The following is a 25,675-nucleotide window of genomic DNA, read 5'->3' on the forward strand; positions in this document are numbered from 1 at the left end:
GTAAGCAGGTTACAAGGGTAAGTGTCCATAGTTTGCCAGTTCAACATGTCTCTGCTGATAACACCAACTAGCATATTGTTAGCTCTGTGTAAGAGAAATAACTTACTAGCAGTTTTCTCTCTACATTAGAGCACTGCATCTTAAGCTTGAGGTAGAAATGCAAACGAAACACAGATTGGTTATAGGTACATAAGGAAGGTTTATACACAGTAGCCCAAATTCAGATGAAATGGTTTAACTCCCTGGGGCAAGTTTTGGCCTCTGCTATGACCCCTTTATAAAGGCCCCTTAGGGAATTCCCCCCAGGTCAGGGGGAACATAGGGCAGGGAATGCCACCCATCAGAGTTCTGCCTGTTTATCCAATAAGGGAACAGGAAACACGCCATGTAATTTAGGTGACTGTGACAGATAGGTGTTCATCTGTCAGTCTGTCATATGTGATAGGGAGCAAAATAAAGTTATGAGGGAACTTTAAGAAAATGCAGATCCAGTCTTTCTCAAGACAGACAACAAATTGGAGTTAGGACGACACCTCCAGTAGGACAGTTAGCATGAAAAGCATGCCTTAGTTATGAATCAGGTTCAGACAACCTTGGAGGGGTGATGTCCATTTGGAAATAAGATGCAAGCGAGAATTTCTGTGTGTCCCCAACTTCAAAAGAACTCTTTAAATTGTGTTCCAGGAAAAACAGGAATGATAACAGTTTATCCAAAGCAGCAAGTACAATCCTGAATGAATAGGGAAATATACAATAGACATGACTTTGGAGGTGGTCATATTCTGTTCTAAGGGTGCATATGAGGGAGGCAATAGCTTGTAAGTGAGTGGAAAGTGTTATATTAAAGAACCTGAGAATATAACTGAGGAACCCCAGAGAGCAAGAGATGAGAGATCAACTAAAAGCAATGAATATGGCATTAGTCTGGGGATCAGAAGACTCGGGTCCTGTTCCTGTCTCTGCTGCTGACCTGCTGTGCAATCTTAGCAAATGTCTCAGTTTCCTCAGGACATAAACTGGCAAGGATACTTGTCCTGATTTGTGAAACACTTTGAAACCTTCAGATGCAGAGGTTATAATGGAGTAGGGTGACCAGATGTCCCAATTTTATAGGGACAGTCCCGATGGGACTTTATCTTATATAGGCGCCTATTACACCCCACCCCCTGTCCCGATTTTTCACACTTGCTGTCTGGTCACTCTGTAATGGAGGGTGGGTTTCTAACATGTTGTCCTGCCTGTAGATCAGCTGTGAAAAGAAGAAGCGAAGGAAAAGATGGACATACTTCAAAAGTGTAAAACATTTCTTGTGTCTTGTAATGACAGAGTCTGCATGTTTGGGTTAGCTTTTTCAGCGTTTCAGAGCACAGAGGTTATGTAGACTGTTGCATTTTGTTGTTCTAATCCAATTGTTTCTTCTTTGTCTTTAATAAATCTCGTTTTACTGTAACGCAGATAGTTTAGATTGTTTGGAAATTTCACATTGACCTACCCTGGGAAGTGAAACTGTACCGGGAGACTTTGGCAAACCAATAAAGTGCCTGAAACCACTATGGCTTATTGCTACAAGCAGCCAAGTCAGCAGGCTGTAAATTAAGCAAGTCAGCAGGCTTAGCTTAACCAAGGCAGGAGGGGAGGGGCGGGTTGGGTGACACAGAGAGGGCAGCTTGACCCTGCATCCTTCCTGATAAGAATTGTGTTGAAGTTGCTGATACATGCGTCTTAGAAGAGCAGCATGTGCCCCAGGAATGTCTATTGGGGCCTCAAGGCTGCAAACTCTGGAAAAACCCACACCTGGTTAATCGATAATCAGAAGGAACCTCTCGCTTGACCATTGAAACTGCTTACTTACCAAGTTTGCTTTAGGGGACATGTCATTCTATTACTAATGTATAAACAAGGGGGAAAAGTTTGAGGTAGTGGGACTCTTCAGGACTGGACTCTCTCTCTGGATGCATCTTGTGTTTCCCACCGGCAGCTGTGCCACTAGAGAGCCACACTCAGCTTTGGTAATTATCAAGGGTTGGGGGTGTTTTACTAACCTGTTGCGGATGTGTGTATAGGTGCTTGAGACTAAGTAAAGTTTAGCTTTAAGAGAAAGCACTCTTGTGTTGTCCTGTTTGTGCCAGCCATCTATCGGTCGGACAGCCATGTCTCCCCTGATTTACTTCCTGACACCACCTCACACAGGGTAAAAGTTACCAAGAGCTTTGGGTTGGAAGAACCCCAGGTAACAAAATCTTTGAAAACTTGGCCCTGTTAGTCTCTAGCACAATCAGGATGCAACAAAAAGCAACTGTCTCTGTACTGCACCAGCATCCATCAGATAAAATGTCGGAACCCCCATCAGTTACACAGCATAAAAGAAATAAAGTAATTGCATTAGAATGTTGTCACAGGAAAATGAATGTCTCTGCCTCTCAAAAGCATGAATGTGGTAGTTGGACATTGTCCTGTAAACATTCTGTTTCTTCAGCATTATCACTTAAACACATATTATGCAGTGTGCTTATTAAAGCTTTATTATAGGCATTTTAAAGCATTAGCACATTTTCTGAAGTCAAACTTGGCATGTTATTTGTATGGGGCATTTTGGATATGTATAGCTTTCCCTCCCATTCCCCTCTCCCTCCTTTATCAAAGGTTTATAAATGAACAGAGCATTTAGTGGGATTTGCAGTCCTCATTAAATGAATGTGATCCTGGATTTATCTTGCCCTATGGGTAAAAGCTTCTTATTCTCTTCATTCCTCTGCAGAGTTGTTCAGATGGAACACATGACAGAAGAAACTGCCACATTGGCAGAATCTGATTCCAAAGGGAGTGAATGTTTCTAATGGCTAGAGCAGGGGCTGGGAATTAGAACTAGTTTGCTGCTTGGCACAGCTAGGCACCCGAAGAGCGAGGGCAGCAAAAGTGGCTCTTAGTCACTTCCTGTGTCCTGATCAAAGGCCTTGCCATGGGCCAGACTGATTCCCTATGCAATTTAGAGCAGCTTAAAGGCTGCTCTAACAAGTTCTGGCTTACCAATGAATTTCGTCAGAGTGAAGTGTGCTCCAGTGCTATCTTCTCCAGTATCTGGGATGCCTGCTTTCACCCCCTATCCTCAGGGGCTACCTGCAACAGCTTTACACCAGCTAAGAACTCCCCCACACTGGAGGAATCTCCAGCTGCCCATTTAGTGGATGTTTAAGATCTCCTTGCATCACTTTGAGTTGACCCATGGATTCTAAACCTGATTCTGCTACTGACTGACTGTGTGACCTTCAGGAAATCACTTAATCTCTCTGTAGCTCAGTTTACCCATCAATAAAATGCATTCAGTGGTGTATTTAGCTGTAAGACTGTTATGACTTTTCTGTGCATTGCACCTTAAATCCCAATGCACTCTACTGTCTACAGAGACAGGCAGCCATTTCATGTTCTGTTCAATGCAGACTAGTACAGAAAGAAAAATCACATGCTCTGCTTTCTCATGGAGAATAAACATGATCTTTTTGGTTGGTTTATTTTCTTAATCTAAAATGAAGGCTCTTCCTGTCTGAAAGTATACGCTTAGTTAATGTTTATGGAGAAACAAAACTGTTAGTAAAATAATGAGCTAGACACATTTTATCAATTAAAAAACACCACACAGGGCTAGTAAAAGCTTTTTTAAAGCTATCTAATTTCCTCAGATGAAGGGTGCCATATACCAGTAAATGCACTGTGTTATTGTTGGAGAATGTGTATTCAGGAAGGATTCTTTGCTTTTAGTACAGTTTTCACACCATGTCACTCATACTGGCCTTATTGATGAAGAATATAAGAGCCAGTTCTGATGGTGGAAACAATTACTATTTAATGCAGCATTCCATGACAAAGCTTTGAGCTAGGAGTTCTAAGTGATATACGAGGCCATCTTTGATAAAAAGCCCATTGAATATTTATTTGTCTCCTCAGCAATATCAACTAGCAATTGTTCTGAGAAAAAATGCTGGAAATATGCAAGAAAGTGTGAGTTTTTCTTTGTAAGGTCTCTGATGCTCGCATGATGGACAGTAAACTCAGCTACATTATTTCTCCTTTGTCTGAACCAGTGTGTACCTCAGCCCTCACAGAATCTGATTGTTCATGCTTATAATGGTTTTATTTTTCAAACTTAAATTTAACCTCCTCCCTATTGTCCTCCACTTTCTGCTTATTTTCTTCCAGTGTTTCAAAATTACTCCATTGGTTTGCATCAGCGTATTCTGCCATTTCTTGATCCCTTGACTCCACTTGTATTTGTTCCTTCAAAAATTCTCATAATTAGCAATGTCCTATTTTAATCTTTATTTAAACTTGTGACATTTTCCCCATCCCTTTTGCCTTGAAATGCTTAAAAAAAACCCACTGAGACAGAGGAAATAAGCAAGCTTCTCATTGTGTTTTTTATCTATTCTGTAAATTAATTTTTCTTTCTAACCCTGGCTAAGCTTACTTTAGTTTTTCTCCATTTTCATATTTTGGAATGGTAACTGGGAAAACTCTCAAAGGTTTTCATTCTCCCCTGCTTGTTATTGGTTTTTATCTTTCATCTTCTCATTTTTCTCTCCCCTTCCTTATTTTCCCCTTTGTGTACATCTCTCTCTCTCTCCACATTGTTTTTCTCTATTTCACTCTCTTCTTGCTCTCACTTTGTGTCTCTGCTTCTTCCATCTTCGTTTCCCTCTCTCTATTTTCAGCCTTTTTCTCTTCCTTTCCATACCTTCTCTCTTTCTCTCGCTCCTACCCACCACCATACTGATTTCCTGTTTCTCCCTCCCTGCTCCTTTTTTGTTGTCAGCCCCCTGCCAAATATTCTCTTGCAGTCCTCAGACAGTCTGTTTTTTCCCCCTCCCCTCCTGTCTGACTGACACTAAAGCAGCTGTGCATGAGACAGTGCCTTCTATAGGGAAGGAGGAAGCACTGTATCTGGAACAAAGGATTCTGTGATCAGGCAAACTGTTCAAAGAGAGCATGGCCACAGGAAAAGGGGGCTGAGTGTTTGAAAAACCGTACATGCTATGGCTCTCCCCTAACTACATATGGCTGGAACAGGCTCAAACAGTGCACAAGGCAAAGTATCTCATGGCTTCTTAGCGTTGATGTGCACATGGAGCAGCATGTATGTATAGTACCAAAGCTTTGCAGCTGAAAAAAGGCCAGAAATAAGGCCTGAAAAATGTAAGTATCAGGCCGGCAGTGTCACAGTAGCAGGAAGACGAGAAAGCAAGAACATTGAGTGATTCACACATAGGAAGTTGCGGGGTGGCGGAACCTACAGACCAGTATTGCAGGTGGAAAGGCAGACTGAAGCCAGCTGACCCAGGCACTTCCCAACAGGAGGTCACACACATAGCAATTTGATGCTGTGGGATATGTGCTTCTGAATGTGTGTGCAGTTAGTAAACACTTCACCATTACCATGTGGCTGGGATTGTCCATGGCAGACACACTGTGCTGTTCCCACATCACTTGCCTCACTATACCCCTAAGGCAGTTATTGTCCAGCCTGTGGATTTTCATCTGTGTTCTACTATTGTGACATGCCATTTACATCGCAAGGCAGATATTAGCAGTCTTGCTTCCTCTTTCCAGCCAGACACATTCCATCTGCTGTGTGCGAGTGCTCAAAAACAGTTTGCAATCTGTGTCCGGTCACACTGTACTTTGTGCAGGAGAGCGCCTTCCATTTTGTGGTCTTGCGTATAGTTGAGGGAATGTAAAATATCAAGTCTAGGAACTATGGATATCTTCATAGGACATTCCTGGTCACTTCTCCCTTGGCTTGGTTTGCATTTGTTTGCATTGCTTTTTTGAATAGATGCATGACTGTATGTGGCATCCCCTTTGAAGGGGAGTCTTGGGTACAAATTGCACTCCATTGTTCTTGCTCAGTGTTAGTGCATTTCTTCACTTTGTGAATGATTTTTATCAATATCTGGGAGGACTGGGATCTAATGTTCCTGCACGGTAAAACTTATGGATCCAGATCCTAAGCCATGGCCAATTGTGCTCAGTGCAGCTCAGGAGAAGAGTGTGCAAAGATGTTCTTTTAGCCACATTCCATTTATCCTGAGACCCTCAGCCTACAGGGGTATAAACTCTACCTTTCCTCTACCCCAAGTGACCATTCCAATAGCTAGGAAACCCCAAGGTTTCCATACCCTCTGTGTTCCCATAGGCAGGGAGGAGAACATGGTGAGAGTAGCTATAGCAATTCCAAATCACTCGAGGATTCCCCTTGTAGAAGAAATAGTCAGATGGCCAAATAAGCCAGCTTTAGGGCTCAGGAAGAGGGGAGAGGAAGTGAGTTGCCCCTGGGGCAGAGTATTGTATGACTAAGAAACTGCTAACTTCAGTAGGAGTTGCAGCTGTCTAAGACCCTTATCACCACAGTTTCTAAGCACTAAGGGCAGATGTTGGCCCTGTAAGCCTAGGATCATTGATTTCTTTCCCCCTTAACTGTCTCCTCTGGTTCAAGAAAAAAAGAGAAATATGTCATTCTAACTAGTGCAGCATGTATCCCAGCTTGATACAATATCAATGGACCAGATAGGCCTACATCAAATACTGCCTTTTAATACCCTTATCAGCGTTTTTAGTACCTTTCTTTTGTTCTACCAACGCAATACATGGGGTTGTATAGAATATTTGGGTTGTTTTAAAAAAAGATATTCAATGGCATTTAATGTTGATTCACAACGCCACAATTGGTATCTGGTATTAATAATGATGTCCTGGAGGCACGCATTAAAGCTGCATTAAGTAAATCATTTCTTTAGATGGCATTACACTCAGATTTCCAATGTGGAGGCAAGATATTAATTAAGATAAGTTCTTGAGAATCATATGCAAGCCTTGGTTCCCATTAACAGAAACGCAGGCAATGCCGGCACTGAGCTGAGCTTGGAGGTCTTTGCTCTGCTGGTGCCTGTGCTTTGCTGTGTGCCCAGGTGGAGAACAGCAGAGCTTTGTTTCACTCTGGGTGCCGGAGGAAAGAAGCTGAGTGTTATGCTGCGATTTGTCATGGCTGGAATATTTTAAAAAGTATTAATCAACTTTCCCAAACTTGGCCCTTAAGCTCATTACTGTGGAATTGATAAATGATTGTAAAGATGTCAAAGAGATGCCCAGAACACCCACTGATTGAACATTCTCCATCCTCATTAAAGTAAGCTCTTACAGCCCAACTACTGTAATCATGTGATAAAATGCTCAAATTAGGGCCATTTAATAAAAAAAACCCCACATTGTGAGGAACTTTGTTAAGGATCTTTTTAGCATGTTTTCACATCCACACTAAGGGCGTTGGAAATAATTTAATCATTGCCTGATTATAAGAATGTTAGAAATAATGGGATCATTGCCTTATCACATGTGGGCTAATTTGGAGGCTCATTATTTATTTGGCAAGCATCAAGCATCAAATCAATTTAGTCTTGATACTTGAGAACAGGAAATTCAAGATGAAAGTTGAAATGAAGATTAAGAAGTAAGATTAAACCTATTTATTTCTAAGAAGAGCAGAGTCTCTACTCCCATGGTTATTAAGTGCAAAAGGGCAGGCATATATGCAAACAGAAGAAAAGGAAATACACAGAATTACACAGCAAAAGCTACTGCATAATTGAGGGATTATATGTTTTTGGAGAAAAGATATCTATGAATTGTGATCATGGACTGAGTGCTGTTCTGTTTTAAGTTGCTAGTTATTATTATAACTTCTGCTTGTGGTAAAGACTCTACCTACAGTTACAGTATGGTTCAGGTTTCCATATATGTGACAGTTTTCACATGCCTATACTTCGGTGAAAATGCCTCCTCTTTGGTTGGGTTGCAAGTTAAATTATTTTAATTTTTACTTTTGTGTAGAAACAGTTTGAGAAAAGTCCATTATTTCTTTCTTGAGTTATGGGAAAATAAGCTTATCCACTAAAACAATTAAGGCTGGGGTTTTCAAAGCAGTCAACAGGAGCTGGCCACCCAACTCTCCTTTAATTTCAAATGCATTTGAGTCCTTAACTCCTGTAAACTCCTTTAAAAATCCCAATCTATCTTCCTTTTTTGTATGTGCCTGCACAAGTTAATAGCAAACTATACAAGATGAAGTTTCCCAGGTAGCTAGATCTCACTGATTCTAGTCTCCAGATCAATCTGTAAAAAATACATATTATAAATAAATAAAAGATTAAATGGTGGAGTTGTAAACAACTGAAAAATGGACTATGCACATATACAGTACAAAAGGTCCAATAAGGTTTAAGCTATGCTTGGCATGAGTAATTAAGCACGAGGGAGGCCTCATTTCTTGGAAGACAGGGAAGTAACTAGGTCAGCAGACTGAAAATGGAATGTTTGTGATAAAATAAATAAATCGGTCACAAAGCTAAAAGACAGAATGACTGAGCTAGCTAAGATAAGAGGGAGAACACCCTGGGAACCGTTTACTAAGAGCAAGATAATAATGGACCAGAGAATTCATGAGTTTAAAGATGAGGTAAAGAGTAAAGTCAAACATGGACAGCATGTGGACAGAGCATGCTGTACAGGGATTGGTTCCCGCAAAGTAACTAAGCCAATTCCCAAACAAGTATATGTAATTTAATGTGTAAATGTATATAAGGAGAAGGGGGGTTCTGTGTAATTTTGAATGTGTGATATGCCCTGTACCCACTCCCTATGCTTGAGCCTGATCAACTCAGTTGTAGGTTGATTGTATGCCAATAAAGAAACCTCAGTGGTGAGTTTGGAGTTGAGATGAGTTGTTGGGAACCAAAAGGATAAGTTTCCAGAGGCTACTGAGTAGATAAGATCTCAGAAGCCATCTCAACATATGATACTCCAGATCCTCAGGTGGTGAAATCAGCCTAGCACCATTGATTTTGATGGAGCTATCGGAATTTCTACTAACTGTACATGGCCCATGATGTTTTTAATAGGGCTATAGAATAGAGTAAATCACAGTAAAATTATTTATTTTAATTATGTAGCTGTGTTTTTGTGCTGCAGTTTTAATGAGGAATTCCCCTGCAGCATGTGGTTTTAACTATGCAGACTGTGGGAACAGATGGTAAAAGCTATCTTTTGGGCCATGATCTTGCAAAAAATGTATGTATCTATATTCCGCATAGAAAAATTTTGAAATTCATTTTTTTTTAACCAGTGCTATTGATTTGGTAGCATTTTAACCTGCTTGGCCCTTAGTTTACACCCATGTAAATTAAAGTGGTGAATCCATTCCAATTTTCTCCCTGATTGTTTCTCCCTTTAAGTTTGTTCACCTGCATTCCACCGATCACCTCCTACTGAGCCATTTGAGGATGCACAGTCCCTCTTAGGACATCATCAGATGGAGTGAGTCTCAGACGTAAGATTTTACATAGCAGCCTTTGAAGCACCCTTGTGCAATACGGAACATCCTGTATGGATGCAGAGCCACAGAGTATTTGAATTTCTTCTGTGGGCTGTGCAGCTCCACAAATTTCTTGGCTTCTCCCTCTCCAAAAGGTTGGATCTTCACTTTCTCTCTCCCCAAACTGCCCAGTTTTCCCCTGCCCTTTAGACATTCCCAATACTCTCCTTTCTGCAGCTCTCTTGTATTATCAGAGTTTCAGGAGACAGTGTACTGTCGGAATTATTTGGAATGGAATGAGTCCCCTGCATATTTTATGCTTACTAAATTAATCCTATTTAATGCACGCTGTCAGACAACATCACTATTATTTGTTTACATAACTTGAGGGATTTATTTTGCATTAGTTTAACCTTGCAGAAAATGTGAAGTGTATTTGTGCCACTGCCCTTCGTTGCCTGGAATCAGATTTGCTCCAGTGTTCATCAGTTTGTGATTGATTCATCTTCTAGTGGCTAGTCTGAGGAGTGGATACAAGACCTGTAACCACCAATGACTAGGAGTTTAGAAGTGAAGTTTGGGAGGTTTTTTTCTGTTATTATACGAGAACAGTGACCAGGGTGTCTATTACATATAATTAGGGACAGTATTTTTTCAGTTTGTTTGTTTTTTCTCCCAAATCAGATGAAATAAATAATACAAAAACAATTCTTATTTTTAATCTGAAAAATAAGCCTGTTTCTTTAAAAATAAGGTATAGTATTTGTACTGTGGTAGCACCTTGCGGTGTCAATGCTGGGATCCTCCATTTGAATGAATTGTAGTCCTAGGCATGCTCCATTTTTATTGTAAAAAATCAGAAGCAGTCATGTTCAACTGACACAACTGTAGTCAGTTGCCTATAGCTTCCTCACACACATCCATTTGGGCTGAGGCTGTGTGTGTAAAGCTTAATTTAATTTTCACATTTTTAACAAAAACGATTCACTTGTATCCATTTCCCATAAGGTTAAATTGACCAGTAATTTCCTTTGTGTTGTTTTCTGAGATAAAATCTAAATCCTCCTGCTCTTCAGAACTCAAGCACCTGCATTTTGGGTGCTCAATTTAACAGCCCACATGATATATATTTAAATGATTAATAAATTTATTTCTGACTTCGATAAAGGCGCACTCACAATTAAAGTGGAGCAGCTACCAAGCTTGGGCAGTTACTTTTAAGACCTCCTTCTCTTCCATCTAAGTGGCCCCACTTCTTGAATGCAGGCCTTCGCTGGTGACACTATCAAAGCCAGGTATATTGGAGACAAAGAGTAGAGCTTGACATCTTCTGCAGAAGTTAGTAGAGTTGAGAGCTTCCTCAGGAGATCTACTGCCTGTTATCTCTTCCAGAGACCAGGAAGTAGAAACAAGGCAGAAACATGTTTCATTCATGGGAGAATTCCCAAATTTGGAGATAGGAAATAGGATTGCCTACACTGGGTCAGGCATACTGGTAGGAGGAGGGTTATAAATTGTATCAAGGAAGTTGAACATCCATGGGGGGAGAAGCCACTTAATTCAATACCTTTATATGATGGTTGGAGGTATAGGGTGACAGAGCTGCCAAACTGAAGGCTTCTTCTCATGCTGAAGGTAGGAGTACCTGATAACAGTGTGGAACTGCAGTTAGTGACCAAGGCTCTCCTTTTTTGGTGCTTCCATAGAATGAATGAGCCTCTAGGCCTGCAACCCCAAAAAGGGGTAAGTAGCCACTTTTCCGCTCAGCATCTCCCCTACCCACCTTCTCCTCTCTCCAGCCTAGATGCTTTGACAACATATTTCCACTAGTTTAGGGGCCCCCTGGCTACCAGATGTTAAGGGTGCAGCTAGGATATATAATTATATGGTAAGGAAGAATAACTTCCCTGAGATGTAAAGGGAAACAGTTTAGGAGCTTCTACAGGAATTGTTATCGCCTGTACAATAAGCACAATATCTGTGTCTCATCAGTGAAGTGACGTCAGTTGTCCTTTTCTGATCCCGAGACAAACACCAGGTCAGTTCCCAATTCTAGATCTCAAATAGGGAGCTGAGGCACACAGAGATTAAGTAGCTTGTCCAAGGTCATACAAAGGAGATTGATGGCAAACCCAGGATTTGGGTCCAGATCCCCTGCAGCCTGAGCTGATGATTTAACTACACAGCCAGACTTCTTCCTTCAACATTTTGCAGCCAAGTTCCACTGCACACAGGGAGAGAGGAGAGACAGTGCTTATCTCCCTTGGTCTGTACTTTCAAGCCATCCACTTTTCCATCCTTCACCTGGTCCCTGCTTCCCCCCCTCGATAGGTTACAGATCCATGGAGGACATGTGGTGGGGTCCAGAAGCATTGGGGGGACATTACCACAGAAGCATTTGACACCCCAACTTTCTGTGCAGTTGTAGAAAGAGTCACACCCAGATTCTTCCTCATACATAGATCTCAGAGACATGATTTCTTCCCCTCCTCCTGTATTATGGTTATAGACATGTTTTCATAGAGCTACAGTAAATAAGGCTAAATTAATGCATAAAGAACTTCATTGCAGAACATAAGGAAATAGCATTCTTTTCACTGTAGGGAAAAAGATGCAAATCTGTGTTATGTTTTACATGGAAACAGCATGTGACTTTTAAAAGTTTGTAGAAAAACATATATACCAGGGCAGAGCCTCTGTCAGTATAAGTTGTCATAACTCTGTTGAAATCAATGGAGCCATGTCAGTTTACTCCAGCTGGGGCTCTGCCGCATCAAGCTCCATGATGTGAAAAAATAATTAGGAATGTTAGGTCTTTTAAAAAAAAAGTATGACAGCAGGTTTTTTTAAAGCCATTTCAGTGCTTTCTTGGTAGGATTTACAACATTTGAAACTTGGGTTCCAACAATTTCTTTTTCTTAGAAATGGCCTTTGGTAGCAGAGATATTACAGGTTCTCAAGCTTAGCACAATTTCGTTTCTCCCACTTGTCATAAAAGATTAATGAAGCTTCTGCTCATCAGTACAGCACTTAGGAGCTAGGTTACCATTGCTCTAATATCCAAAGGTGCATTGCACTGTGGTTTTGAATTTCCTTTTTATGTTTCATTTCCCTGCCTTTTCAATTTCACTTTCTAACTGTCTGAGTTAATTTTCATTACTTCCATTTGTCTCTTCTAGTTAAAATCTCAATTTTTATTGCTGTCTTCTACCCCAATCCACTGGAGCATTGTTTAACAACAAAGTGGGTAGCATGCTTGTGTTCATCCATCTGAATAGCAGACCAATGTAGAATGGGGTTGTTGCTCTTTTATAACCTAAACCATTAACTGGACACTTTCCTTTTTTCCCCCTTGTACCATTGCTTTTATATACTTTATTGGTTTTGCTGAGAGAGTTTGACTCTCTCCATGTTCATTTGAGTTTCCAGGCTTTTTTATTTCAGTCAAAATACATTAACTACATATAAAGATATCAGTATCTCTAACCATATACTAACACTACGTAATACCTGGGGACCAGTAATCTGAGATTCTGAGCATCCTCTAACTACGATGTCTTTAATGGAAGTTGAAGACACTTATTTCCTCACAGGATCAGTCTGTTGCTTGCAGCAGAATGTAGGTATAGAAATATTAAAAAATATGTTCATTATACTATATATAACTATATCAAATACTAATATATATATAGTTCATTATCACCTTGATTCAGCAAATAAGCACAGGAGAAGTCATGCGGATTCCAGTGGGACTTCTCACATGCTTAAAATTAGGCACTTGCTTGAGTACTTAGCTGAATCGGGGCTTAAGATAAGTGCATAATTCTACTCTGATTACTCCTGTCTAAATCCAGTCACTCTATTTGGTCCCAAATAAACAATTTCATCTACTTCCTTGTTCAGTCACACAGCTCCAAGAAATAGAACTCTTATTTCCAGCAACTTCTTAGAGCCATCCTAAATTTAATGTATCAAGTAACTCCAACATATATATTGTACCATTCTGCTGTTTTATGCTGGGAGTGCTTCAAGCACTCTAGCTTCCAAAATAATGGCAACAAGGGGAAGGAAATTCAGACACAAGCATTTAAAAAAATCTGTTGATTTGGGTCAATCACTGGCCAAATAGTTATCATCAGTGGGTGGGCAGTGCTTTGGTGATTGGTTGGTAATACATATTGTTGGGAAGGGGGTTGTTTTATAAACATGCTCAATTATGTTTGGATGGTTATTATAGAAATTATTGCATACTTTTAAAAATATTAAGTAACTGAGGTTGAGGAAAATTTAAAAGATGTATGAAAATATATGGCTTGATTAAATCATGTCTAATGGATATTTAAAATAAACGGAGTAGGATATATTTGCACAAATATTTAGTATGCATAATCAAAGCAAGGAGAGAATTTGTTTTAATTTATATAAGGGAGGATAACTGGGGATGAAATAAAGTAAAGGAAAATTTATGGTGGCATTAGGATAAATTTCCTAATAGTGAGATCTAGCAAACGAGGATGATCAGCGAAGGGAAGTGAATGGAACTCCTGTTGATTGAAATATTTAAAAGATGACTAAGAAAATGTATATATCAAGAGCGAACAGCCCTGCACTGGCAGGCAGATGGACTGATAAGGCCTTTTCAGTTGTAACACCTATGGTTTGGCTTGACATTTTTCTGACTTTATTTTTTCTGATTTGTGTTTTCCAGGCAGTACAACTCTTCAGGAAGTGCATTCGTAATACACAATAATGATGGAGGCGAGCAAAAGTTTGGAATCCTATTCTTCTGTGTAGTAAGTAAACACAGAGATAGTACTTAGTTCAGTTAAATGTTTATAGATATGGTTATAGCTGATACAGTATCTGTCTGATTCCTGCCACTTCTTGACCATCTACTTGTCTCTTTCTGATATGATCACCAAAAGAATCTGAAATCCTGCTTTTAAAGGAACATCTCTTGTTGATGTTGTGAAGATGGGGGAGTTGTGTGTATGAGGAGGAAAACAAGATCAGGCACAGGAGATGGAGCTGTTAGCATTTGATGATAGTAGATGGCACCAGGGGAAAGGGAAGCTTTTCAAGGAATGATGTTACAAATAAGCAACCCATAAACTGATCATCACAAACTTTGATACAGAGTTTCCGGGGCATCGGGGGGTCCTTTTTTATAGTTTGAAGGACCTATCCCCACATAGCTTCATTATAGGTGAGACTTTTTAGGGGAGTTTTCCACACGAATAGGGGTATAGGTCATCTCCCTTCATCACCCTTAGTGGTAAATCTAATATTTAAAAAAAACCCAAAACCTGATATTGTTTTCAATTCCTAGCTTTGTCACATCATGGCCATGTGACTGGTCACTCCAACATTGGCACATAAGCAGTAAAAGATGGGTTTACTATGTGTCCTTGGAAACTATGGGTTTCATCACAAGCCTAGAAAATTGATTAGAAGAAAATGAAGGAAACATTCAATGCTATACCTTGGTTGTGATTGTCAAACTCTGTGGGAATCTGCTCAACCACTGGATTTATTACTATGAAGCCTGAAGTAAATGGTCAGCAGATAATGGCCAAGTGGCTGCATGGCAGGCTCTTCTGATATGCATTTCCTTTATGTTCTATTTATATCTTATAATTAAAAAATAAGCAACTCAGAGCCATCTAGATATCCCCAGAGCTGGCCAGTGTCATCACATGCTTTTACTGCTGTTTCCTCCACACCCACTGCCCAACCTTTCATATTGTGGGTTACAACCATTGTTGCATTTGTCTTAATTTAGGCCCCCACTCACACTAGCTCACCGTACGGAGCTCGGTGCAGAATGGGGCCTTAGGTTTTAAGCTTTTCGAGGCAAAAACTGTCTTCTTACTCTGTGTAAAGCATCCAACACAATAGTCCCTGGTCCCAATAGACCCCCCAAGCATAATTGTAATACTGATGTTAATAATTAAATAAGGATAAGGTCAATGCCTCTTTCAAGACATTCATTTTTACACCCTGTAGTAGCTTTCCCTATATTTCTTATCTTCCTGCACAAGAGACATTCTATCCTGATTTTTTTATCTGATTTTCTATAATGTTTTTTAAGGTCAACTGCATCTAAAAATACTTCTAAAAAATGTTACTGTGAGCTTTGGGATGTTGAGAACACATTTCTCTGTTCAGTTTTTTAACAAGGAATAAGAAACAGGGTATATTCCATTTCCAAGCTAAAAGGAGTAAGTGGTTATATTTAGTTTAACTAGTTAAAAAAGTTCATGGTTTATTTTCTGGTGTCTGGAGCTGGCATTTGGAAACTTCAGTTGAACGGAATTAAAATGGCACATTAAACAACTGACAAAAAAGCTAGGAATCTCCTGTTTTCATTCACTTCTCTTTGCTTTCTTAGAGCACTGTTCAGTTTCATTAGGTAGGTGTTTTCTGTCTTGATCTGTTTGGCCACAAGAGCATGTAGAGTTCTGGGGAATGACCTGTCTCATACCATAACAAGCTTGATCCTGTTACCTTTTCTCAGTTTGTCAATGGGAGTTTTGCCTGAGTGAGAACAACAATATCTGGCCTAGACTGGGTAATTATTTACACCATAACCTTGACTCTACAGCGGAGTTTCCTTCCACAATTCCAGGTTTTTTCTTGAAATATTTTCTTTGTACAAATTGAGTGGTTTTAAATCACCACATTGTTCTTCAACATTAATATTTTTCAAGCGATTTTTCAGCCCTCTGCAAATGGAATTTAGCCTCACTCAACTTCCAAATGTGCTAGGGCTAGAAGAAAGGCTTTTCAAAAGAGAATATACTGTACTTAGTGAGACAAGTTAAAATTTCACATTGGACTGTTTGCATGGCAGCAGGAGAGCCATTTAAAGTGCTTTTGATACTTCATTTCCTTATTATGCTTCATTTGATGCCAGTTTGTGTTTGCTTCATCTCTGGGATTATTTTAAATTCCTCTTCTCTCTCCCCTTTTTTGTTTCATTCTGTTTACCAGCTGAACGTGTTTCATTGTAAATAGTACATTCTTGCACTCATGTCAATGACTCTTGAATTTTCAAAGTGCCTATTAGAAGTTGCTTTCAGCTGAAGAGGTCACAACAATATCACAGATGCACAGATTGCTACCCGATTAATACAATTATCAACTCTCAGAAATTATAAGCTGAGTGTTTGCATTTGAATACAGCTTTTATTTTAATGCACACTTTCAAAAGCATATTTTAAGGAAGCAAGTTTGAATAGAAAATGTTCCCAAGAAATGAGTTATATCTTTTGTGCAGATCAAAGCAGCAAAAAACATTTAACAATTTGTCTGTCTTTAATGAAATCTAATGGCTTTTTTGTATTTCTCTAAACATAATAACTTTACACAAGTCTATTATTTGTTTTTAATGCTGCAAACGCCAGTGTTATATTACTTAGTTGTTCTTAAGACTCTTAAAACAAAGATTTTGTTTATGCTACATACACAAACAATTATGTTTGACAATTTGGACATAAACTTGAATTGCCAGCCTTTTCAGCATTCTCACCAATAAAAACATTAAGCATGTCTATTAAGCTCTGCCACAAAAGCATGCTGTCTCTCTTTGCAGCTCATTTTCTGCAGACTGTTTAGCTCTGTGCTTTTTTTAAAAAAACATGTTCTGATTAGTTTGTCCCGTAAACTGACCCTATAAAACCAAACCAAACCAGAACTTCCTTTCTGAGATCAATGAGAGAAATAGAGTTGGCCTGGAACTGGAGCTCTGTACAAGAGGGCTAACGACTTAGTGTTCTACAGGGCACAATGGGCCATGTCTAAAACTAATTTGAAGTCAGTGCTGTTGGATCTGGACCCTCATGTTTGAAAAGGCCTAGCTGACTCAAAAATGCCCCCGACCGCATCTCAGAAGCAGTGATGGGGATTTTATCAGACTGACAGAGAGTTAGCTAACTAGTCCCTGGTGAGGCCCAAGGGAGAGGGCTTATGCTCTCTGGTGCCTTTCCCTTCCTCATGCCTCAGAGTGCACATAAGAGTGTGCTTTAAGGAAGGGGAATGGCTTTTCTACCTCCTTTTGGCAAGCTGCGAGGTGGTTGGGGATGCTGATTGGCTCTCACATACCCTCCTCCTCTGTTTAAAACTATTGTGTGTCAGGAAACCATCTTGACTATTGTAGGGTGACCAGGTGTCCGGTTTTCGACTGGAACACCTGGTCAAAAAGGGATCCTGGTGGCTCCGGTCAGCACCACAGACTGGGCCATTGACTGTCCGGTTGGCGGCCCCGCGCAGCAGGGCTGGCAGGCTCCCTGCTAGCCTCCGCGTCATGTGGCTACCGGGAAACAGCTGGCATGTCCCCGCTCTGGCTCCTAACCATAGGGGCAGGCAGGGGGCTCTGCACGCTGCCCCTACACCAAGCACCGCCCCCACAGCTCCCATTGGCTGGGAATTACTTGAGGTAAGCGCCACCTGCACCCCTGACCCCCCAGCCCTGATCCCCTCCTGCCCCCTGAACCCCTCAATCCCAGCCCAGAGCACCCTCCTACACCCCAAACCCCTCACCCCCAGTCCCATCCCAGAGTCTGCACTCCCACATCCTGAACCCCTAATTTCTGGCCCCACCCCAGAACCCACACCCCCAGCCCAAAGACCATACCTCCTCCCACACCCCAAGCCCCTGCCTCAGCCCAGAGTCCCCCCATACTCTGAACCACTCGGCTCCACCCCCCGGGCCAAGAGCCCCCTCCTGCACCTGAAACCCCTCATCCCTGGTTCCAGCCGGATCCCTCACCCACTCTCATATCCCAACCCCCTGCCTCAGCCTGAAGCCCCCTCCTGCACCCTGAACTCCTCATTTCTAGCCCCACCCTGGAGCCCGCACCCTGAGCTGGAGCACTCACCCCTTCCCACACACCTCAACCCTCCCGAGTCAGCCTGGTGAAAATGAATGAGTGAGTGAGGGTGGGGAGAGTGAGCAACTGCGGGGTGGGGGGGAATGAAGTGAGCGGGGGTGGGGCCTCAGAGAAGGGGTGGGGCATGGGCGGGGCCTCAGTGGAGGGGCAGGGCAAGATTATTCCGTTTTGTGTGAGTAGACAGTTGGCAACCCTACTCTACTGCTGCCCTGCCCTGCCTTCCCTCTATGTGTTTGGAGTATTGCCAATCTGTGTTTCCAGGATGCTGCTGCTCTGACCAGATCCCCTGTTCTGGGATCAGGAAGGATTTTTTTCTTCTCTGGGCCAAACTGGCAAGCTGTTCAGGAGATTTTTGCCTTCCTGGAGGTTCAACTGAATGTCAAACAGAGTCAGAATAAGAATTTTGAATGTTAGGAATAGGCAATGTTAATGGCAACTTGTAGCCAACATCCAAAAAGACTGAAAGGGCCTGCTCCCAGAGGCAAATGCAAATAAGAGACCCAGGATATTGCTGGTGGATCTTTTAGCCTGTAGGGAGCAGTGGAGACCCTAAGTCTTCAGAGACTGAGATGCTCCTTTTGATACCCTCATTCCACTTTGCAGAGGGAAGGGTGAGAGGATTCAGTGATGGGCTGAGTCCCAGGAGTTAGGTTGAAGAGAGCCAATCCTGATTAATTAGTTATATGGTATGAGGCCATTTATTCATGCACCTGAACCTATACAAAGCCTAGTATTTATGGGGTAGGGGTTAGCTTGCTAAGTGGCCCATCTCTTTAAAATCCATCCCTGTTATTGTGTTTCATTCACCTGCATGCCCTGATTAATAGGGAGGAATACAAAACTAAAGTCCTTAAAGAGTTATGCCTAGGCTGCAAAAATGGTTCAATTGAACCAAATATGTGAAGGATTTTACAGATGTATTTGGAGTCTGTTTAAGTAAGGATTTATTAAGACTTGAGTTTAGTAAACAATTATCAGTGCTTAGTGTCAGACGAAGAAGAGACACAATGGAATATATCAATCTGGTTCTCTCTCATAGCATATTGATATACGTATTAGATAATATAAGAGACTATCGGGTGGGGAGAGTGTGTATACATACATAGATAGCATTACACTGGGAAATGTGGCTATAGAAACATAAACAGATTCTGAGGCCAGAACAAAAACAAAGCTTGAGTGATTTGTGAGTTAGATATTTTTCTTCATTGCAAAAGAATTTTAAAAATCAGGACATTTTATCTAAGCTTTCATGCAACATATACATGGTATTATCTCAACTCACTTATTTTCACCCAGGGTATCTAGATGCAAGATTCAGTGTGGTAATGGAAAATGTGCAAAGGGTAAGCAGCTGATGCTACTGTAAATGTTACTGAGCTAATTTTGCCTGCAACGGTATTGATTTAATTTTTCTCATTTAGCTGATAGCATGATTCAGCTTAAAGTGAGATATTTAAAGTCTTCAACAGGTGAAGCGAATAGAAGTAAAAAAGAAAGACAAGAAGAAAGAAGACTTCTCTTCCCTCATGAGTATAACAGGAATTTGGGACTCATTTTCATTCTCATCATGGGAATATTTTAAAATAGTTTGGAAATTAAAAATGAGGAATCAGGGAAACACTTTAGTTTACATGTCTCTACTTAGGGGCAACATCCTACTCAACTTACTCATGCAAATAATCCTCATGCAAATAATACTCACAAAGAGAGTCCCCCAAAAGTCAAAGGGACTCTTTGTGTGAGCAAAGATAACTGTCATAAAAACAGTAATCCAGATTTGGCCCAAAGTGCTTGTTATGGTCCCTGGGCAGGCTGTCCCCTCTGAGAGTCTTCCCAGCCCTTTGAGTGCTCCCCTTTCAAGTCACTGACCTGTGCCTTCACTTCTCTTTGGAGTGAGATCTTGGATCCAGGTGCTCTCTGACTGGGTCTCTGGGCTACACCCCTGTTGGTATTAACCATGACTACTTCAGTAGGTCTAACAATGTTTGGCACCTGCAAGACTTTTCCTCTGGGAGACTGTGACAGCATCCATTTGCAGTGATATAGAAAGAACTTTGTCAAAGCAAAGCATGATTTAATCTGCCAATAGATGCACGGAGTTTAGAGATTTGGATTTAAAATAACAAAGGCCTATACTCATATTCCCTTACCTAAACTTAATCTCTCTAACCATAGATTGGGAGGTCTGGCTTATTCCCTATCTGTGAGTTGGGAGAACCAGCTTACTCTGCTTGCAACGTTCTCCCTCGGTCTTGAGTCTTCTCAACGTGTCTGCTTTTTTCACTGACACACAAGGCCACCTCTCTCAGCTCACTCTGAAAACCCCTCCTTTTCTGCCAGGGGCACCTTTGTAACCAGTCAGGGTCTTTTGGTCTCAGGCTTAGCCTTGGGAACAGTAAAACATCGTTTCCTGGATAGAGCCAACAAGATGACTCTCCCCAAGTTGATGACCCAACCCTGATTTGAAGGTGTGTACCTGAAGCTCTTATCTCTACAATTGTTTTACCTTTTTGCTCAGTTCTTTAACAGCCCCCTTTACAGCCTCCTTTTGATTTACCTCTGTGCATTGTTAGGCAGCAATCCAAAATGTGAACAGGGAAACCGAATCTCATATAATATTAGTAAAAATGCAACATTTCCCCAGTTTGACACAGTGTTATCCTCTTACTAGCAAAAGAAACCTCAGTAGCAGCTGATACATTGACTTTAATGGTCTTTGGATCAGGCTCCTAGATCTTAAATGGCAACATCTAGATGAAAGACTCCAAATGACCCATGAATGGTGATGCCAATTTTAAACAATTTTTATATTCTTTATTTGTACCACTTTTGAATTTGCTTTCTTCAGACAACAGAGAAGTTGACTGACCAGAATGTTTGATAGTACAATGAATATTACATAATATTTCTTAAACCAAATTTTGAACTGTAGGTATTTGCACTAGAAATCAGTTATTAAGAATTTTGCTCATCCAGCCAGAGCAAGAGATAAAATATAATATATTTATCCAATCAAAACAGGCAAACGTGCGGGGAAAAGTTAGGTTTCCAGTTACTGGAAGCGGCTTTCTCTTTTGGACTCTTTCTCATGGGGAAAGCATGGGATAAGTCTGGGGACTTGGGGGAAATCCAGCCAAAACTGGGCTACTTCTCTTTTAAACTCACCCCCAGCACCGCTGTTCATAGTGACATAAAGGCTTTGCTTTCCTCTAGACCAATGAATGCCTAGAAATTATTAAAATGGGAATGACTAGTGCTCTTGCTTCTTTTAATTGTTGTTGCAGTAGCATTTGCCCCAACACCGGCGGTTGGGAGGACACCACATCACTTATCTGCTTGGAGTTCTTGAAAACTAGAGAAGAATTAATCTTAAAAGGTTCTGCACATGAAAAGTCAGTGAGAATAAGTTTTTCTTTACCATTTCCTATGGGGTTCTGCCAAACATGCCAAAATATTTCTAGTTCAGTATGTCCACTAAGTGTGTTTACTTCTAAGCACTTTGTGTTGGGCAGGACTCTCCCAGCATCTAATACATAAAACAATGGTAACAAAATGGATCAATGAATCAAACTTGAAGATCACGTGCTTGCTTCCTCTATGTGCTGTTTCAGATGGACTCCTTAATGTTTTTAGATATGATACAAAATGTTTCAATAACATCTTAAACATCTGTTTCAAGCAAACCCTTTGTTTCTACTACACACTAATCCTAGTTTAAAAAACACACCGACCTATGAGCCTCATAAAACTTTGCATTTTTAGCCAGTGAGCAAAGCCGGATAACAATAAGCCATAACTTCCAAAGAGTAGCTTAAATGTACAGAAGGGCAGAACATCATTTGCTGACTCTCTGTTTTTATTAAATAGAAAATTTCAACAATCATTCAAACACTGATGAAATTTCATCTGCCAGTCGGCTCCACTGGCTAAACCAGTGGAGTAAAAACATAGAGCAAATTGAATTTAATATGTTTATGCAGACATTTGGTCTGAAAATGGAGGGGAGAGGAGGTTTGTATTTAGAACTACAGCATCATCTTATTTATTTATAGAAAAAAATTGCAATCTCCTGATTCATTGAAAAGTGAAAGTGAATCAGGCAGATGGAATTTCAAAACGATTCTTGCCAGCTGTCTGGAACTGGACTGAGTATTGTATCCTCAGCTCTCAGTAATAACGACATTGGATGAAGGAGAAAACAAGTGACAAATGAGAGCAAAAGAAACAAATGACTTTGATAGGAAAGGAGACAATGATCTCCCTAAGTGCTTCATTGCTGCCTAATGCATGTAAAGCAGAATGCACTTTGGGACTGATCCAAAGTTTATCAAAGACAATGGAAAAAATCCCACTGATTTCAGTGCTGTCCCACATAGCACAAAACATACGTCCCCTCTGAAGTTCTGACATTCCAAAGGTCCATATCATGCTTCCACAGAGTCCACAACACAGTACAGCAGTAAAGAGAACGTTATAGGGTAGACCTTTTCTCCCTCTAAGACAACGAGTTAGTGTATGGCAAGCTGCCATGTAAATCTATAGCTTGGTAGCATGCTGAACACTAACTGTCTATATGGATCCTGCTGTCACGCACTCCATTTCAAATGGGAGTAGGTCAGCGTACACTAAGGAACTTTTAGTGCATAGTAGCAAGGTCCACATGAACAGTAACGTGGCATACTAGTACACTGTAGATTTACACCCCAGCTTGTCACGCACTTAAGTTGCTGTCTAGTCATAAGAATTTTTCCTCGCATCACCTTAAAGAAAACAGTCTGTGGATAGAGAATATATCACATATATAACAGCTGCTAATATGCAGCCTGTAGAGCAATTTTGAGGGGCTTATCTTTTTGGTATTTTGGTTAAAAACCAGGAGAAATAATGTGAATACAAATTTAGGGCTCCTCGGGATTTGCGGGCCTCAAGCATTGGTGTCACTTTGACCTCTCCTGTTCTCTGCCTGAGGCATACAATAGTTTAATCTCCAGAGGACCGAAATGCTTTAGGAACTGTCTCTAGTGCATTAGTCGGCACTATGGGGTGTAAATTCTAGTGCACTAGAGTTGCATTAACTGTCCTGGTGTGTACCCTTCTAGCTCACATTTCCTAGTGCATATTAATGTAATACTGTTTGAAACTATACTACTTTAACAAGCACTAGGGAACTTTCAATACATACCAGCAGGGTCCACAAAGTCCAGTTAGTGTACTCCTCTAGTGCTATGAGAATTTAATTCCTTTATTGATAAGACTTCAGATAACAAGAGTTAATTAGTTTATTAAACTAAAAATAGATCCACACAATACAGAAAGGTTAATATATTACCAATCTGGAAAACAGTCTTGCAGCAGTTACATCTCCACTCTGTTCCGAATTTGGGTTGTCTTTTGCTCATATTAATATTCTCCTTGTTCATTATAGATAGAAGATTCCACAGATTTTACAGACATTACACATCTTTCTTATCTAGGTTTTTAAATAACTTTCCTGATGTCAGTAGACCGTAGGAAGAGCCTCACTAACTGTACGTAGCAGACGATTCATATTTGGCAAACCTCAACAGAACACACATCTTGTTTCTAACAAAATCTACACATACAAAGAACAGAGGTCACAACAGCTAACTGCTAGTAGATTTCCACAATAAACTTTTGCATGAATACAAGGCATTCTGGGAGTAAAGTTTATATAGTTATATCGTTTATACTACTTAGTCTATCCCAGAATGCTTTGTATTTAGGCTAACTGTGACAACTAATGCACCATGTAGACAAGCCCTTCGTTTAACTAAAGTCATTGGGCTGAATATAGGGATGTCTGGGTGACATTTAATGACCTGTGATATACAAGAAGTCAGACTAGATGATTTAATGGCCATAAACTATGAAACCTACGAAAATCTTTTACTTCTAGAAACAAAATGTATTGAAGGATCAGGGTTTAAAGCAGAGGTGTTTGTTTCAAAATGGACAGTTCTGTATAGATTTTGATAATTTATCTAAGAAGCTAACATATATGTTAATGAATGTCAATTTGTTCAAGTTTACCAGTTGCACCTTCAGCGCATATATGATCACGATGTTTCATTCAGGGTTTGCATGATGAGTCAGACAAGTCCACTGGAACTTCAGTTCCAGTGACAATGTATGGCCGGGGTGCACGATCAAGGTGGCCACTCAGGGAACCAACATTCAGGGGTGCCATATCATCACTTTGGGGGCGCCAAAGCTCTGTTTTTTGCTTGTACCTTTTGGGTGGTGGCGGTGGTGGGCACCTCTGAAAACATCTTCTGCCATGGGTGACAAAACACCTAGGACTGGCCGTGGACATGGCAGAAGCTCAAGTTTCTCCTGAGCTGTGAAGACAGTGATTGATATTCTGTGACCTGGCCTTTTATTTGCAACTTGTCTGGTAGTCAGGAATGAAATTATGGTGGGATGGAGTTTAAGGGAGCAGGGATGTCACATACAAGGAAGAGACTACCTGTGGATTAGGACCCACTTTCCTCAAATTTCTCAAGTGCTGAGATAGCCCATGCCCATTTTTCCCTCTGTTAAGCATACAGAAACAAGGAATAGTGTAAATAAACCACATTGTCATTATTTGCTCTGTTTATGGAAGGGCTATTCATGCATGTTCCCCTTTTGTCAGCTAGACATAGTGTTCCAAAAGGGAGAGTTTATCCCACTGGCTACATGTGTAACACATTTTGGAATCTCCAGTTCTTTTCTCTGCAGTACGAACGTGGACACCGGTTATGTTTCAGGGAAGTGGTTCTTTGGAAGTGAATCAAAATAAGCTGAATTAAGGCCAGTTTAATTCTGAATGAGAGAGTCCACACAAAGGTTTAATGTAGTTTAATCTACTTTAAATTCACACCTCCAGTTAATTCAAATGAATTTCTTTGAGTGTGATTATTCAGACAAGCCCTCAGATAATGAGGATTTTAAATAATCTGAAGAGGGGACATGCCACTGTTAGATCAAAGGACAGAACAAGTTTACAGTTAACTGGATTCCTGTTAAATAAGGTTTTATTGTATGCACGCATGTCAAGTCAGGCCTACGCTATAACAGCTGGTAGGAGGAAAGGAAGGGGGAGAGCTGCGAAACCATTAACTTACACCCTTTTGCAAGTATATGTGAAATTGACCAATGGTGAGATTACCCCATTTCCAACATCACAAGCAGCTGTTAGTGGAAATTCCATATACACAGCAAAACCAGGAATCTGCGGGCAGATTTGGCCTTGATAGAAACATCTCATTGTTTCTGGTGGAAAAGTAGATTTTCAAAATAAAATGAATTTTCCTGCCTGAAAAATGATTTTTAAAAGTTTTCTTTATTAATATTCAAGCTAAGTGCACTAGCAAAGATCTGGTTCACCTAAAATTAGCTTGCCCTAAGATGAGAGAGAGAG

General features: G+C 40.6%; 1 long non-coding RNA gene across 4 annotated transcripts in view; it reads left to right on the forward strand.

Moving 5' to 3' along the window:
* The first annotated feature begins 1,899 nt into the window (after nt 1-1,899).
* LOC311525696 overlaps nt 1,900-25,675 on the forward strand; it is a 160,698-nt gene continuing 136,922 nt past the window's right edge. For all 4 annotated transcript variants that reach the window (XR_014712837.1, XR_014712838.1, XR_014712839.1 and 1 more), the window contains exons 1-2: nt 1,900-2,009; nt 14,067-14,151. This is a non-coding gene — a long non-coding RNA (uncharacterized lncRNA). The remainder of the gene's footprint in view (nt 2,010-14,066; nt 14,152-25,675) is intronic.

The sequence above is a fragment of the Lepidochelys olivacea genome (assembly GCF_965140295.1).
Source record: "Lepidochelys olivacea isolate rLepOli2 genome assembly, chromosome: 8".
NCBI classification, from domain to species: Eukaryota; Metazoa; Chordata; order Testudines; family Cheloniidae; genus Lepidochelys; species Lepidochelys olivacea.